At 41.1% G+C, this 17,162-nt stretch overlaps 1 long non-coding RNA gene across 1 annotated transcript; it reads right to left on the bottom strand.

Annotated features, from left to right (window-relative positions):
* Nucleotides 1–3,329: 3,329 nt before the first annotated feature.
* Nucleotides 3,330–15,166, bottom strand: LOC109639828 (uncharacterized). Its single transcript, XR_002203444.2, has 3 exons — nucleotides 9,614–15,166; nucleotides 8,815–8,914; nucleotides 3,330–4,052 (listed from the first exon to the last, which is right to left on the bottom strand). It is a non-coding gene; the product is annotated as an uncharacterized lncRNA (long non-coding RNA).
* Between the last annotated feature and the right edge of the window lie 1,996 nt (nucleotides 15,167–17,162).

The raw sequence follows: 17,162 nt of genomic DNA, 5'->3' as shown, positions 1-17,162 counted from the left end.
GCTCCTGCAACTGACTATAATGAAGAGTTTTGTGTGTGTGTGTGTGTGTGTGTGTGTGTGTGTGTTTGTGTGTGTGTGTTAGAGAGGGGGAGACACACGCCCATGCAGCAAACAGAGGAAGAAGAAGAAAAGAGGATCGTTCAGGGTGGTAGGAAAGAAACAGGAAAATATGTTTCATTAAATTCATTGATAGAGCTGGAGTGTCGGAGTGGTGCTACATCATTTTATTAATCCCAGTATAAATCCAGTGTCTTTTAAGAGGAAAAAAAAAGAACTTGCGTGGTTTGCAGATTATCAGCAGGCTGAGAGCTTTTGCAGGGAATTGTACAAGTGAATTGGACAGAAGAGTTCCCCCTAAATCCCTGATGCAATTAACCAACAGCTGAATTAATATGTTCTTTTTACCCAGAGCCCTGTCTCCAATTTATCTTTTAATAAAAACATCATTGGGAAGGAGATGAGAAATGCACCAGGCGCAGAAAATTCACCTTGGTGTGTGTGTGTTTAAAGACAGTCAGTGGTAGTAGTGCTCTCCTGGTGTACAGTGGAGATTTCATGTACTCAGCACTTCAACCTCATAAATAACACTTTTAATCAACACACACACACACACACACACACACACACACACACACACACACACACACACACACACACACACACACACACACACACACACACACACACACACACACACACACACAGGGTTGTAAGGATGAGGGAGGCTGTAAAAGTTGATCTACTCCACGTCTTGGGAAGACAAGCACAGAGGAGCTGCTGCCATTCTCAGAAGAGTGAGGCCAGTCTCTGGTTCAGCTGCAGAAACTGTACAACATGTTACCAAACTGAGTTAATATCCAGCTCAACATCCTCAACCCAACACCACGCCTTGTCGCTGCTTTAGGACAGATTCACTTAATCTCAATTAATAAGTTGAACCCCAATAATTGAGGTCCAAATCTGTTCTTTAAGAGGATAAAGAAAAAGGTGCTGCAGGCGAGAGCAGGGGCGTCTGCATAAGTATATCATAAATATAAAAACTTTTACTTGATTGCTTTAAGGAGGAATATCAGTAATGCAGTTGTCTGGCAGATTGTACTGCAGCCTGTAAAGTGTGTGTGGGACTTAGGGAGCCTGAGCTTGAGGATAAATACAGTTTGACCCCAGATCTTTGAAGATCCCCTTAAGACCATTCCACAAAATTTGTTATACAACTAGACTGGCCAGTCAGTAAAGGGCATAGCTCCGCCGAGGCCGAACGATCGCCTAGTTCTTATAGTAGAAATATAAAAGAAAAAAAAGATAGTTGTCTATTACTATTATTATTATTTGTCTAAAAACATAGGCAAAGAAAGGGGTAACATTTTTTAATGGATGTTAATGAGATGTTAATGAATGCATTTGTCATTGAAGGAAAATTATTGGTGTTGAAAATATCCATAAAATGTTTTTTTCTGACAAAATATGCAATCTTGGAAAAGCCACTTCGGAACAAATTTACATAATGGGCTTTATGTTGACCACAAGGAAAGAATAACTATCTTTACGATTCTGTGTGGTTCAGCACTTTTAATGTTGTGGGGCCCCTTCAAGCCAATAAGTTCACTAAATGCAACCAATGGCAGCAATGCTTTTGTGCCTGATACAGATTTTTTAGACGACTAAATAAAATATCCTGTTTCCTTAACTTCTCATGATAAAATATAAAATAGTTGTTCCAATGGACAATATTGGAACAGATGAAAATGAAGAGGCAGAAACCCCACAAAGACAATATTCAAGCATTTCTTGTCTTTTTCCAGCAAAGGAAATTGTGCCAAGAACTGGCTTCAAGCCTCTATCACACGTGCTGCACATCAAAGCCCCAGTAATGCTGTTTCTAACTATAGCCTGTCTCTACCTTAATACCATACTATTATCTGCAGCCTCAGCCCAGAGGATCTAAAAGCAGGGAGGAAGAGCAACTGTTGTTCGGAGAAGATGTGTCATTATTACAGAAACACAAGCTGAGAGAGAAAACACACAGCGGAACAATGGCCTAGTGGGGAGTCGAGGTGAGCCAAGCTGCTTCATAATGACGCGCACCAATTAGAGACGGTTAAGGCAACGACAGGCCGTCATTAGTGGTTAATCCCTCACTGCTGCACCTGCGTGGTGACATCAGCACCACAGGCAGGAGCGTGGACGTGTTCCCTCACAATCTCCAGCATCTGGTGTGAAAGTGATTGATTGTTGTTCCCAGCACAGTAATATCAAGCATAATGAATGTTTTTAGATGGAGCGATTTCCCTTCTGATCTGTATCACTCTGATCTGAATGTATATTCAACTGAAAACAGCTTGACTGGTTTGTTTTTCAGCTCAGAGCACGGTGTGTTTCTCCTTTTCTACTAAAGCGAGTGCAATTACAGATACATACTTATCACATTTAATGAACATAATGAAGCATGATTCATGGTTTATGGTTATATTTAGAAATGTGAAGTTCTTCATGATCAGGTTAAAAGAAGATTTTTCCTTTTGTGTATATCAAGTGCATCTCCATCCATCACTTTGAAATGGTTTAATCCACATGGTTTGACTGACTCTTCTTAAATCTCATTGTCTTATTGCAGCCTCTCCGTCTGTAGATGCACCTGGCTGAGGAAAATCAGGAGAGATTTGCTTGAAGAATTGGAGACAAATTAAATAATTCTTTGTCATAATTTTAGCAGGATTTCCTTTGCAGCATATATGAAACATGAAAACAGAGACACAAAAAAGACTCATGAAGTCAAACTACAGAGAATGAGTCAAACTGCAGAGAATGACATTTAGGATGTCAGGAACAACATTTCAGACAAATGACAATAGCAGGTGGGTGCAGTGAAGGTCACTTCTTTGACTTCCCTCCAGCCCTGTTCAACGTTACTCGGTTGGGGTTAAGTTGAAAGAGGCTGAAGAAAAATATGTTCTAAAAAAGTAGCCATCATAACTGTGATAACCTATGATTTTCCCCCATTTAAACAAACAGCATGCATATACCAACTATAAAAAACTAGTTGTTCTGTATGTGGCCACCCCCTGTGCCAACCACCTCCTCACAGCTTTGTTGTTTCATTCATTAAATATTTTCTTTACTGCTTCAGCTGAACATAATCCACACAGAAAGCACTGCTTCCTGACAAAGAAATGAGTGGTACATAATTTCTATTACTATAATTTGAGCGGTCTGGTTTGATTTCTGTTCCCCTTCCAATGTGCTGGGTCAATAATAAAAAAGAGACATGTTCTTTCTCACAGGTTTTCTAGTGAATAGTTTAATTATTACAGGGAACCACATGTGGTCAGAATATGACAAGATATGGCTCCTTTTAAAGAAAAACAAAAAGATACCAATGCAAACATTAGAGGGGCTGAACAAATACAGATATGATTACAAATAAAACCTCTGTAGATCCCTTGAGTCAATTCCAGTATAAAAAAAGTTGCTCTCAATTCACAGGGATGCTCTCTCCCTGAGGACGCCATCAAAATGGAAAACACAGAAAAACAGGACAACCTCATAACCGAGAGCCATTCCTCATTTTCTGTCTCCTCCTACTCCTGCAAGAGTTTCCTGTTCCACTAAAACGGAACAGCCAGTGGCTTTATCAAGATTTATGAGCTAAATCATCATTGGAAATATTAGACACTTGCCGGGGCACAAGGGGAGGTGGAGCGGGCTGCAGAGAAGATGGGGAAAAAAGGAGAAAGAGGAGACGGAGTGAGAGAAGAACAAGTGAGTCAAACAGAGATGAAGCGAGAAAGACTTAACTGAACGAGATAGGAGGATTCTGCTAAGAACAGATGGCTAGACTTGATCCCAGAAAACATTTTCAGTACAATCTTTTATGTTCCTGTTTTCTTCTCTAAATGTGCCGACATCCCACCGCTCAAAAACAAGCAGCGGAGATAAAGGGCTGGAGACTGGAGACAAACGGAAAACGAGGTGAATCCCAAAATCTGTCAGCCACAGCCGTTGTTGCACATGATCCCTCATGATGATGCGCTGGTTTCTCCTGCTTCAGATTTCTTCCTCAGGAAAAGAATAACACATCAAAGTCAAACTGAAGCCACTGAACGTAGCTTCAAGATCACAAGAGCTACTGTAAAATTTAACTTTTTATCATAGAGTGAGATGAGCACACATATTAACCTCATGTCTTCTGAGGACAGACGAGAAACCAAGAGGCAGTGAGCTTAGCATAAAGACTTGACTTGTTGGATATATCAAACTTTAAAGTGTTTCGAGGTGAAAACAATACCAGCCCTGTGTGTATGAGACATCATTTGAAGGATCACATATTCCACTTGTTTAATGTTGGACTAAACACAACCTAAGTTTGATCCAAAATGTTATTTGATTACACTAAATTATGAAAATCACCATATTGAAATAGCATAATCTTCTAGGAGCAATGAACTTGTCCCAAAACCTCTTCAAAAGGTCTCCAGTGGCACAACTGTTTTTTAACTCAGTCCTTGGACTAAAGGAAAATAAATAATCGATGAATGGAGAGACAATCAGATTTCACCACAATTTTCAAATGTCACCATTTGTCTTGTTGGTTTACGATGCTGGTAAATCGGAATGAATCGGAATTAATTAAACATTTGTTTTCATTCTGTCTGTAAAAATGAACTGAATGGAGGAACTGTGCAGAAGTGAACTGATTTAATTCTGCATTCTTATTGACAAAAGTTCAAACGTTTACACAATGACCTGTGACCAGGTTTTTGGCGCTTCAGTTAGCATTGTCTGTTTTCCCATCTCCCTGTTTTAACATGAAATTCAAACCCATCTCTTCTGTAGGGTTCTGTGTTAAATGGCACTGGTGTGAAATAAAACACATCTTTAATCGAAATTCAAACTGTGGTGTGTTTGATAAATGTCGGCCTCATTATTTTGCTGCCAGTTCCACCTTTAACGAGCTGAGCGTCCGTCCACTGAACAATAGCACACTCTCTAAAATGACCGGCAAGCTGTGTGTTGCTGCAAATTGAATCAAGCGTGTCTGCAGCTTATATGATTGACTAATGAATTGATGCAAACGAAACTCAATCAGCCACATTTGCCCTTACTGAGATTTTTATAAAAACTGCTTGTACAATTTCTATTGCAGGAGATATAAGAGGGCAGAAAACATTTTTCATATTAAATATATTGATAGAAAAAGAAGGGAGGGACAGAGAAAAAAAACCACCAATCAAATAAAGGACACAACAAAAAGCAATAAGAAATGGAACAAAACAATCAGACTAAATTCAAATGAGGTGCAGACAGTGCAAACATGCATCAGGAGGCAGTAGCAGAAAACACTGGGGAACCTGATGCAGAGAGCGCGAGCAGCAGAGGACGGCCTGAGAACGAGGGATGGGCTTTTGATGGAGCCTCATCTGGAGTGTTTATGACGAGGCAGCGCCAGCAACGTAATGAGTTGACTGATCAATCTTTCCTCCTTGCTCCGCTGGATCAATAACACTGTTTTGACATCCTACATTAAGCTCTAACTAATTGCCAGATTGCTAAATGCTTTTAAGAAGGAAGAAAAAAAAACATATCCTGGGCAATCAATAATGCAATCACACCAGCGACTCTCCTATACTGCCGAGGGAGGAGGGATGTGTTGTTTGTTTGTGAGCATGTGTGAGTGTGGCGAGTGTCAAAGGCCAAACATTTACCTGCTCCATGAATTTTAGGACCTGTGGATGTGTCTTATTTGTGCGAGCGGTGCTGGGGCAGCTGGGAGTTGTGGTCAGGGGAAGAGGACCGAGCAGAGCAGTGGTGTATTTGGGGTTTGAACTCCAGTGGCCTCAGTGGAACAGTTAGTTTACGTGGCTGAACCACGAAGACCACCAAGCGTTTATTGACAGGGCATATGAGTCTAAACAGCTTAATTCAATAATGACTGTATGTGGAAACTGCAGACATGTGTCTCATGTCTGATAGTTTTCTCTCTTTTCTATTCCCCTTCATCCAAACTGCTGTACTAACCTAAGAAAGACCTGAGAGCTGGGAACAATAAAGCATCACTGCAGCACAGTCCAAAGGGGGTAAGAAACACAGTGAGGAAGTTGTATTAGCAGAAAACACTTGGAAAACCAATCGTACACAATCTGCTCAGCACCACAGAGAAGAGTAATTTAGCAGCTATAGATTCAGATATATCTCTCAGCAGCTGGTGGAGACCAAAAACAGAGCTTAATCTAAACACAACCATCTCCAACCAACTCAAGGTCACCTTAAGATTTTCCTAAAAGTGCTCAGAGTAATGGGAGATTTGATTATGAACAACTTCATGACAACTGTGAAATCTTCATCTGCGGCTGAAGACCATGTGATACCATCCAGAAAAATCATTGTCCTAAAGTCTCTCTCTTGATTTCTCTCTTGACGTAAATTATATGACAGCGCAAGATGTGAAAAAGCAGAGATCTCCTCTGTTCATTTTTACATGCCTATGCAGTATGTCTGTACTGTGTGTGTGTGTGTGTGTGTACATGATTAAAGATCAACATGTTTTTGTGTGGGAATAACAGGGTCAGGGGTGCACAGGTTAACAATACCGGATGTCAGTCTCCTCTTATTCTCCACCTCCACACAATAGTCGGAGATAAAAACCTCTTTTCATGAATTTTTCAGACAAGCCAAGCTTCTTGAGCTGAAGAGCTTCTCCCGTACAGTCGCTTCATACATTTTTCAACACGGAGAAACACTGGACAAGATGCCACAGATTCAAAAGTGCAGGTATGAAGGTGTCTGACCTGGTGTCTTGCTGTTTTTTTGCAATTCACACAATTCTTTGCATGAAGCCATTAGAAGGAGTGAAATGGAGGCCTGAGGGATGAGCACAGTGGACGAAAGAGAGAAAGCGAGGACGCACAACACAACATCTTCTTTTCTGTGTCCACATAAATAAATAAGTAAAATAGCAGAGCAGATTGGTTTGGTGAAATGACAGTGAAACACCAATCATTTCCATGAACTCCCAGACTTGAACTTTAAGCCACGTTCACATTAATTTCAGAGATGCTGATTGTCGAATACTAAATGAGATGCTAATTGCGCTCCGATGAAGATAAACTGTTGACTGTGTGATCAGGCACCATGGCTCTAATTGCTTAACATCTTGTTTGATTTAATATTTCTAATGAAGCAAATATAAATGTATATTCCATAGAGTGTTAGGATGTATTTAGATATTAGTCGAATAATCGTTAAGACTGACTGAATTTTAACATCAACTGTATCTGGATCAAATAATAATTAGTAATTTTTTTAATAGAAAACTATCTTTTTTGTTTTTTATGCATTTTATACAGAAGTCTCCTGAATACTTAAAGGTTTTGTATTTTGAAGTCTGTTTCCATTTCAGACCCAAAATTTCTTTCATTGTCAACGGATCAAAAACACTGATGTTTTCTTTTCCATCCCTCATCTTTTCACAGTTCTTCCTTTTCACCTCCAACCCGTCTTTTCTATTTTATTTTTCTTCTCCTCCTCTGGCTCTACCTCTGTCTCTGACTTCTTTGTTTCCATATCCCTGCTATTAAAACAACTAAATTATTAAACCTATAGTGATAATCAATCAATAGCACTCTTTCTTAGAGGGATAGACCGTTTAATAATTGACTAATCCTGAGGGGACCACGGCCCCCAGTGAGTATATGAGTGTGTGTGTGTGTGTGTGTGTGTGTGTGTGTGTAGACCCCTTTGGATAGGTCCAGCCATTTGCATTTGTGTGCACCTGCATGTCTCTATTGTTCCCTGTGATTGAGGCGACTTGCTGAGGTAGACTGGCTCTGATGAGGGTCACGGTGCACTAATTAAACCCTTAATTGTAATTTCTAGAGAAGCAGGAGAAGAGATATGTCAATGGATGCAATTAATGTGACTAAGCCACAGGTGCAATGGGGTAAACAAACAAACTGCATGCCACGTCACGTAACTTCAGTCGCATGTTAAATATAGAGCAAATAAACTTTAACTCTAGTCCACCAAAATGAAAAGGTTAGGAGAAATCTAAATTACAAGGCCATTTACTGAATAACATTTTTCATTTTGAGGCCAACTCAAACTCCATAAGTTTTGAATCTACAATTGTACCAAATCATTCTGTTTTGTTTTAATCATTTATCTTTCATCATTTCAAAAACTTTACATGTTGAGCAATACTAAGAGCACACATTCATTTACATTATGATTTATGCACATCATTCACACAGGGGTAATCCAGGCTGACACTGACTGGAGCTGCCAGGGTTCAAACTACTGACTTTCTAGTTGGTGGGTGACCCTCTTTGCCTCCTGCGCCACAGGAAGGCTATTTATTATCCAAATCCATGTCCAGAGAGTTCTTCCGTGGCTCATACAACACCCATCCACAAGTTTCATGGAAATCGATTCTGTAGCATTTGAGTATGCTGACAGACACAAACAGAAAGAAAACCTAACTTCCTGAGCGGTTGTAACTAGTCCAGCTCATCATAAAGTATGTTATTGTCAGGCCTGTGTATTGTATTTCATGTTCAGTGGAGCCTGTTGTATTGTACACACTCTGATGTATTTTGGCTCCTGAGAGTCTTTGCTTTTAACATTCCAAACAGCTTTGTAGCTCCTTCGGTCAAGAACCCACTGCTCATCCCATCTCTGCATTCTGCATCAATAACAACTCTGCTGTCAAAAGCAGGCAGCCGGCTCTCAGAGGCCGGCCTCAATCCTTAAATTACCTTCTCAATCTTGGACAAGTGTCACACAGCTCCTTTGCTGATGGGATTAGAAGCTACTCATTACCTTGACATGCTGCTCGACAGTCACTCATGTCAACCCTCGGGGTCACACAGGAGGTCACGTACTCTGGCCTTTGGTGGATTAGAGATGTTTTGATCGACATCTATGAGGGAGAAGACGTAGAATTAGTGATAATTATGTCATATGTCTTCACACGCACAACCAAGGGAGATACAGCTCTATCTATCTAGCCGGCTATTAGAATTATGATAATTCTATGACACTTTATTTATATAGCACTTTTTAAAAACAGACTTTACGACTAACGAACAGCAAAGCAAGAAAAGTAAATATAAGACAAATAACAATCAGCAGGATGCAATGTGACATTGAGGCCAGACAACCACATATCAAAGCATTAATATAACAATACATATAAATGGAACAATAAAGTAAAAGGTGAAAAGAAGACAATAAAAACACAACACATGAAAGCATGTCTATACAAATGGGTTTTAAGAAGTGATTTAAAAGAAGTCACTTATTCTGTGAGTCTCATCAGTGAGGCCGTTCCAAAGCCAAGGTCTAAGCGAGTCATTGGAGAGAAGCAAGTAACCTGTGCTATGTTAGCATTATTTGTTGCACCACTTCATCAACATTAGCATTAGAGTGTAGCATTAGTCAGCATGTTAGCATGTTAAGCTAGCATTTACGAACAGTTAAAGCATTTGATTGTGCTCTACATATACATAGTTAGCAGTTGTTGGAAATAAAATCAAAACACACAGTTTTGTTTGAGAATCATTTATTCAGACATTCTTTGGGTACAAACATTCTGCCTGTTACTCGCATCCTTCCTCACCTTTCTGCTGGGTTTCCTGGTCCCACTGGCAAATAGGAAATGGGAGACTCCAACTCTATTAGTAGAAGGGGGAATATGGAGTGTACCACATGCAAGCCAGTCCAGAGGGGAGTTTTAACTGCTATCAAATAAATGCTCTTTTAGGCTCCCAAGTAGTAGAATAGTAATAGTAATATTACTGCGCCAGGTTAGATTCAGTGAAATGCTGATGAGCACAGACATGTTTTTTTAATGTGCATATCGTAAAGATTAGTTGATTGATTTTATGAGATCTAGGGTTTGTCTTGTAGGAGGGGCTTCCGATATTAAATCAGGGGGTAGACCCAGGTTTATAAGCCAGGCTTATACCTGGAGGCCGCATGTGCTAGAGCCTGACAGTCAGGGCCTAGGATTTGTTGTTTTCTTGCATTTAAGTTGTCTTAGGTTTTGTATTATTAGTATTTTTCCATTGTTGTCCACTTTTTTGGACAACAATAACTGATGAACGCAATAAAATAAAGCACAAGGTGAAGATTTTGAGTCCTGTCTCCTTCTCCCACCACAGGGCCGAATCCCACTGTTGAAAAAAACACTGGAGGTTTTCCCTCCCTGTGTACAGTCATGTTCAACCTGAGAGAGAACGTGTTTTGAAAAGCAGTTGTTCATTATTTGATGCTCAGGTCTTAAACAAGTGATATGTCATCTGTCACAGATTCCCTCATCCTCCATCTCCCCTCTGACTGTGAAACAGATACATGCATACACAGATCAAGATAAAGCACCATCACACTTACAGTTTAAATCGAAACATGAAAAGTATGACTGCCCTGAGAGCTCATTGTACTGCAAACAGACAAAACACAACCAAATGATAAAACTACCACGTGTTTAACACAAAATGCAGCAACACATTTAAAAAAAAAAATAAAGACAATCTACACAGACACAGACAATTTGGAAAATCATTCACTAATTTAAAGACAAATATGGAGTGCAACAAATTGCATTGCAAACACAGGCAATACCAATAAATAACAGAAACATACTGGAATACCTGGTTGGAAAATGAGCAAATGATTTTAATTGTTTCTCAGTTTAACATTCTATTGCTGATATCCGGATTGCTAATATCAAAACACAGCTCTGACAGTTTCCATATGAATCCTGAGCTCCACAGGCCCCCACGAGTGCCCACCATGCAACCCAGACATATTGAGAGTGGAAGTTCTCCCTGTTTTAAAAACATTTTCTGGCAAAACCTCAGACTGTTTATGAACGAACAAATGCAGCAGTAGAAAACCTATTGGGACAAATGACTCAAACGTGAGATTTATGAATTTTTGGAAAAGTGAAAATACTTCAAAGATGAAGACTAATTGGTTGGCTGGTCGTTCTGTGCAGCTGGAAGCATCTTTTATTTGCTTGTTTTTTTATATAGTTTACTGTGAATTTGCTTCCTGAATTTGATCGTTTTCTGTTTGCAGCTCATTTTGTTATGATTCATGACTTTTCTTTTGTTGCAGTGTATTGGGGAATTGCTGTTAAAACCATATGTAGGTCATAGAGAGACCACCACACTCATATCTATAGCAGATATACTTTAACTTATGTTTTAATGACACTCCTGAGACAGCATGTGTGCCAGTCTGTCTGGGTCTCTCTCTGTTTGGATCTATCATCACTACTCTCTCTGTTTCAACACGTTCATTAGTTCCATGTGTACTCTGCTGTCTCTGCCCTGGCGTCCCATGGCCTTAACATGCTTTATGCTTTTCGTCTGCCTGTGTGTGTGTGTGTTTTCTGCATACATCATGGTGTGTTTGCTGTGTGGTAAGTGCCTGTGTTAAGGTTATGGCTGGTGACCTTGCTGGCGTCCATCCATCGACGTCCCCAAGTCGCTTCCACCTGGGGCCTGACTGGACGCTGACGCAGGTCAATTAGAGCTTGCTGTCTATTTGTCTTTCTTTTTTTTTCTTTCTTTTTCTCTCTGGCAGAGAGCTGACACAAGAGCTGTGTCTTCCTTTCTTCTCACATTCTCAGCATCTTTCTCTTCCTTTCGTTGCATCTTAATCTCCTCTTTCCTCTCTAGAGGTTCCTGTCTTTACACTTTGATTTCTAGTCTCTCTGCATTATCTTCTGCTCTTGCATTTACTTATCTTGAACACATTTTACCATTTGAGTAAATGACATGAAGATCACTTGTTCAATGTCATATCAGAAAAATCCCTCCATCCTTCCACCCAGTGTCTACAGTTTATCCAGGTTCGGGTTGCGAAGGTACTCAGCCAAGACGGGTAGTCCAGACATCCCAACTCACAAGCCACATGTTCCAGCTCTTCCTGGGGTACCCCATTAAGGATATATAATCCCCCCGGCAAGTTCTGGGTCAACCCTGGGGGTCTCTCCCCTGTTGGGCGTGCCTGGTAAACCTCTAATGGAAGGCGCTCATTGGAGGCATCCTGACTAGATGCCCGAACCACCTCAACTGTCCCCTTGTGACTGTGAAGAAGCCCCAGTTCTACTCCGACCTCCCTCCAGATTAACTGAACTCTTTGGGTTAAGTCTTCTCTAAATCCCTGCACATTCAGTTCAGTTAAGTTCAGTCATTTTATTATCCCAGATGGTGAACTTGGCTCGCATTCAATGGCACAAGAAAAAAGACAACACAGTTAAAAAAACACAATTACAGAGAACATTAATGCTTCCTAAAATGTCTCCTGTTACATGCGACTAATCGCTAAAATATTAAAAGTGATGTAGTCAAGTTAAAAAAGAAGATTTTAAAATTACATTGAGAGATTTAACAGGTTTATTGCTGAAGAACAGAGGGGATTTTACTGTTGTTTCACTTGAACCAGGGTTCTCTAAATCTCCAGCCTGAGGAGAGTTTAAAACTCACAGTGAAGGGAGTGTTTTGTGTATTATAACACAGACTGAGCCTTGCAGCGGACCTGCTGGTCAAGGATGGCTGTCAGGGTTCCCCCCCTGTGGGACGCCTCCCACATTGCCAGAAGTCTGAGACCACTGTATATATTCTCATGCTCTAGAGAACATTATGTTTTGCTTCCTTCTCTTTCACATATCAAGTTACTTAAACTAAGTGCCGGTTCTAAACCTGCCTGTTTGGAATGGTCTGTCAGTTTAGCCTGTGGTGATGCCGCCTCCAGCTTTCATTTGGAAACTGTAAAAGTGACCTGCAGTCATTGAGCCACAGCAACTAAAGTCCTGCTGCAATACATGGTCTGCAGAGCCCTGTTTAAGTTTAGTAAAGCCCGACTCAGTCCCCAGAACCCTGAATCAGTGGTCGTTCCCTTTGTCGCAAACGTTCCCATCATCGTGAACGCGCTGTTGTTGGGATCTACAATGTCACAGTCCCAGTCTCTGCTGTCACAGAGTGCTGGTAGCCTGTCTGTTTAAATTCTGCACGTCCAAAATCGCACTAAATTCGATTCTGCACTTCCATACTGTCTTTGTTTACATCTGAATCAATTCATTGTGTTGCACTGGAGCTGAAACATTTGTGCTGAAACAAAACTGGGCTATTTCATGTGTGTGGGTCTGTGTGTGAGCATTTGTGCACCATCGAGTATCTCTAGAGTTCTGTCTATGGGGCAATATATACTTCCTCTTTCCTGCTTTGTCGGCCAATGATAACTTGATACACCCTGGAGAGAGCTGCGGGGGCGGCAAAGGGGGAAGTGGAGAGCAGGATGAGTTGGGAAAGAAGTGGAAGGAGATGGGGTCGTACACCAGAGCTACATTTAGGTTGAAAGTGCAGAAAAGACACTAACCCATACAGATAAAACCATAAAAATCAGTCTCTATTGTACTGATACAAAAAGCAAATACAGCATGAGCACTCTGAATTGATCCTCACCATCAGAAAAGAATCACGTTCTGATTCCACATCCTCTACTCATTCTCTGTTATAAATACCAGAACACAAACACTATAAATGCTCCGGTGTTGAGTGAGCCACTTTCTGTGTCCAATCGCCGAGGACACGACGCATTTTTCGTTATTCACGTCTTCTTAATTGGCTTCAGCTCTTGCTGCATTTACATATGCATGCTAAGAGGGCATCTTATTTGAGGAGAGATGGGAATGGAAATGGGATGAAAAGCAAAGGGAGAAAGAGAGAGAGAGAGAGAGGTAGTAGAGAGGAGTAGTGGAGAGGGGTGGTCGGGTTGGCAGTGGTGATGGAGGGTGGGGTTATAAAGAAAGACTAAAAGGAGGAATGAATGAACAAACAAGTGAATAATAGACGGGATGTGAGTAAGTGCTTCTAGAAAAATCGGCCTCTTTGGTTGCCACGGTAACGAGAGGTGCAAGTTGGCTCTGCTCCCTACGTAACCAATTATATCTGTGTGTGTGTGAGTGTGTGTGTGTGTGCGTATCTACTATCTATCTAGGGTTATTGATATGCAAAAGCCAAAGCAGGTCCATGTGAGCTTCTGTGAAATGTTTAATTTTAACGTGGTCTGTTTATCTGTCAACTGTGTCAAGCTGTCTTCTGTCAATTTATTACCCCCGCTGCAATTTCTGTCCTCATATACACACACACACACACACACACACACACACACACACACACACACAAAACCCACCATGTTCACACTGTGGTGTTTGTAGGTTCATTAACAAAGAGCTGCATACAAAGGTTTGTAGCTTTGCATGAATGCAGTCGCAAGTGTCTCCCCCTAGTGAGAGATGCAACCTATGGCACACATGCTGTTCCCAGGAGGCACTGGATTTTTTATGTTAAGCTTTTCATTTTTGTCTTTCATCCAATCAGTGGCGACTCCTGCCTTTGAGATGCAGGCAGGCGAGAAATGATTTAGTAAAAGATGTCAGGACTTAATGTGCCCTTGACTGTTTTAATCCACTACGCTAACACTGCCATAAAAAGACGTGTAAACTCTTAATGAGAATATTTATTACTTAAAACATGGAGTCTTGGTTAAATAGTCATTAAAGAACAAAGAGATCACACAGCTCCTAATTACAAAATATTTTACGGCTTTACACTTGGTTACCAGAGAATCCTACTGATTTTGAGGACTCCTGACTTTCCCTGTTTGCTGATGATGCCATCATGAGCAAAACACTTGTGTTGACTATTGGATGAATTGCATGAACCTTACACAGCGGTAGATTCTCTGCATACCTTGTGGAGATATTTTTTGTGTCTGTTGTGTGTTAGAGGCCTCATCACATCGGATTCAAAGGACTTCCTGTGGACTTCATACTTGGGGGGGCCAGGCATAGAAAATCCACACAAAGTCCAGAGGCTCTCACTTAGATGAGTCTCTGCGGTTCAATGCAAGTCTGAAAGCAGCTCATGATAACACATTAAATCATGTAAACAATACACCCACATCACCATTGTAAGTTGACATCAGCATTCATTTTAGGGCAGCACTGAGTACAGCCTCACAGGAACAAATGGATATATATCGTAAAATTAGATGGAAAAAATCACTGTGGTAACGATTCAAACACCTTCACAAGCACTTTCCCTATCATAACATGCAACAGCTTATACTGCTCCGCTCTTTATCAAGGACTTCTGATGCTGAATTACAAAGAGATCAAACACACACACACACACACAGACACACACATACACACACACACACACAGGGTTATTCCAGTCTCGTGCTCTGCGGTGACATTCAGCCTATACACACGTCTTTGTCAGGTTGTTCTTTGTAGACTTGTACCTTTTCAGGGAAACCATTCTGCCCCTCAGTAGGACCACCAGTGAGTTAGAGGGGCAGCCAACTCGGACTCTGGCACTAATTGGCTACGCTATTAGAGGCCCACAGAGCCACACTTAGACTACAGAAATAAGCTGGTCAGTGTGAGGGGGGAGGCTGGGCACGGTGCCCACGTGAATATGTTAGATGGACAGAGAGGGTGAGAGAGTGAGAGTGAGGGGGGAGAGAGAGAGAGAGACAGGGAGAGAGAGAGAAGGAGAGAGAGAGATTACTAATTAGGGGGTCTCTGATGGACATGAGAAACCTACAGAAGCAGTTCAAAACCCTCCACCTCAAGAATCCAGCGCGCATACACACACACACTCACATGCATACACTTCCCGTCCTCCGACCAGTTAACTGATTGGTTGGTGCTGGTGTTTGGTGTGTGTGTGTGTGTGTGTGTGTGTGTGTGTGTGTGTTTTGGGGGTGGGAGCAGAGGGGTCCTTTGTCCGATGCCCTTCAGCAGCTCTGACTGACAGCAGGGACAGGAAGTGAGGGCGTGGGGCTCAGAGAGGAGAAGAGCTTTTCTCTGCGCTGCCCTCATCAGATTAACATCCTCCTCCACCTCTCCAAATTCCTCCCGTCCTCTTCCCTGCTATGTTTTGCTTTCCTCCTCCTCCTCCTCTTCTGTGTCCTTCTGTCCTTCTACATTCAAAACATACAAAACTTCTTTTAAAGGCATTTGTTCTGACTGTTTGTAGCCCCCCCTGCTTCTCGCATTGTTCATTTCCTCAGAAGTGAAAGATAACGTTACTCAGGCCACTCAAGCAGCGGCGGTACAATTCTAAACAGATGCTTTATTCAACTGTGCCACTGACATGAAGCGATTTAAATGACTACTTATTCTGTATTAGCTCGATAATAGATCATCTGAAGCCAAAATATGACAGTTGTTTGTCGACATGTCCGGGACGCGGTGACAATACCTGAGATGTTTTAATAAAGGGAAGACAGCTTTGACACCACTAATGGCTCCTGTGGGAGATTATATTCATTTTTTGGAGCCTTCAGGCCTGAATTGAGAGCTGCTGCACTTACAGAGGTTGATTAGGACAAAGTCATTTTCACAATCAGATTTTCAAAGGGTTTTCTTTCTGGATTTAACTGCAAATGGGAAAAAAACCCCACCTCTGGATCACAAATAAAAAACACAACAACAAAAAGGAAAAAGGAAGAATTTTATTTTGCATTGTTTGCTCTGCAGACACACATACAAAGAAGGACAGATAGATAGATTGAGATATTTAGAATGTGGTCAGAGCAAAAATGTTTAGATTTCTAAGTTTCTCTATCAATCTCGGAACTTAAAAGTAATATGTAAGACCTGTAAAAGATGTACAGCAGGCCTGAAAGCAGCAGTTCACAAACCAATGGATAACTTCACTGGGGGTTTCCACACTTTACTGAGCAGTGGCGGAGGGATGATGATAGGAGGGATTTTCCTTCTAAAGTGACAGAAACATTGGGTGTTACTGAGTTAATTTGTCTTGGACTACTGAAGCCTTATATTAGGTTATGTGGATTTTGTCCCTCATCACTTTCACAGATAAAGTCTTGAGAAAGAATCTTTTCAGTTTACACAGGAGAAAAAAATACATCTACTAAGGGCTTCAAATGTTCTTTTTATTTTTGTTTATTCTGCCAATCACAGCACTTCTCCCTTTAACTCATGATCATTTATAATTACTTTACCACATCTGGGAGAAGGCTCTTCTTAAGGACAAATGCTGAGTGAGTACTTTCTTCATTCAGTTGAGATTTAGAGAAACGTGTAACTAAGCAGATAAAGCACAATGAAACACAGCAGA

The sequence above is a fragment of the Paralichthys olivaceus genome, chromosome 4 (genome assembly GCF_024713975.1).
Source record: "Paralichthys olivaceus isolate ysfri-2021 chromosome 4, ASM2471397v2, whole genome shotgun sequence".
NCBI classification, from domain to species: domain Eukaryota; kingdom Metazoa; phylum Chordata; class Actinopteri; order Pleuronectiformes; family Paralichthyidae; genus Paralichthys; species Paralichthys olivaceus.
This window is presented reverse-complemented; position numbering and strand designations above follow the sequence as displayed.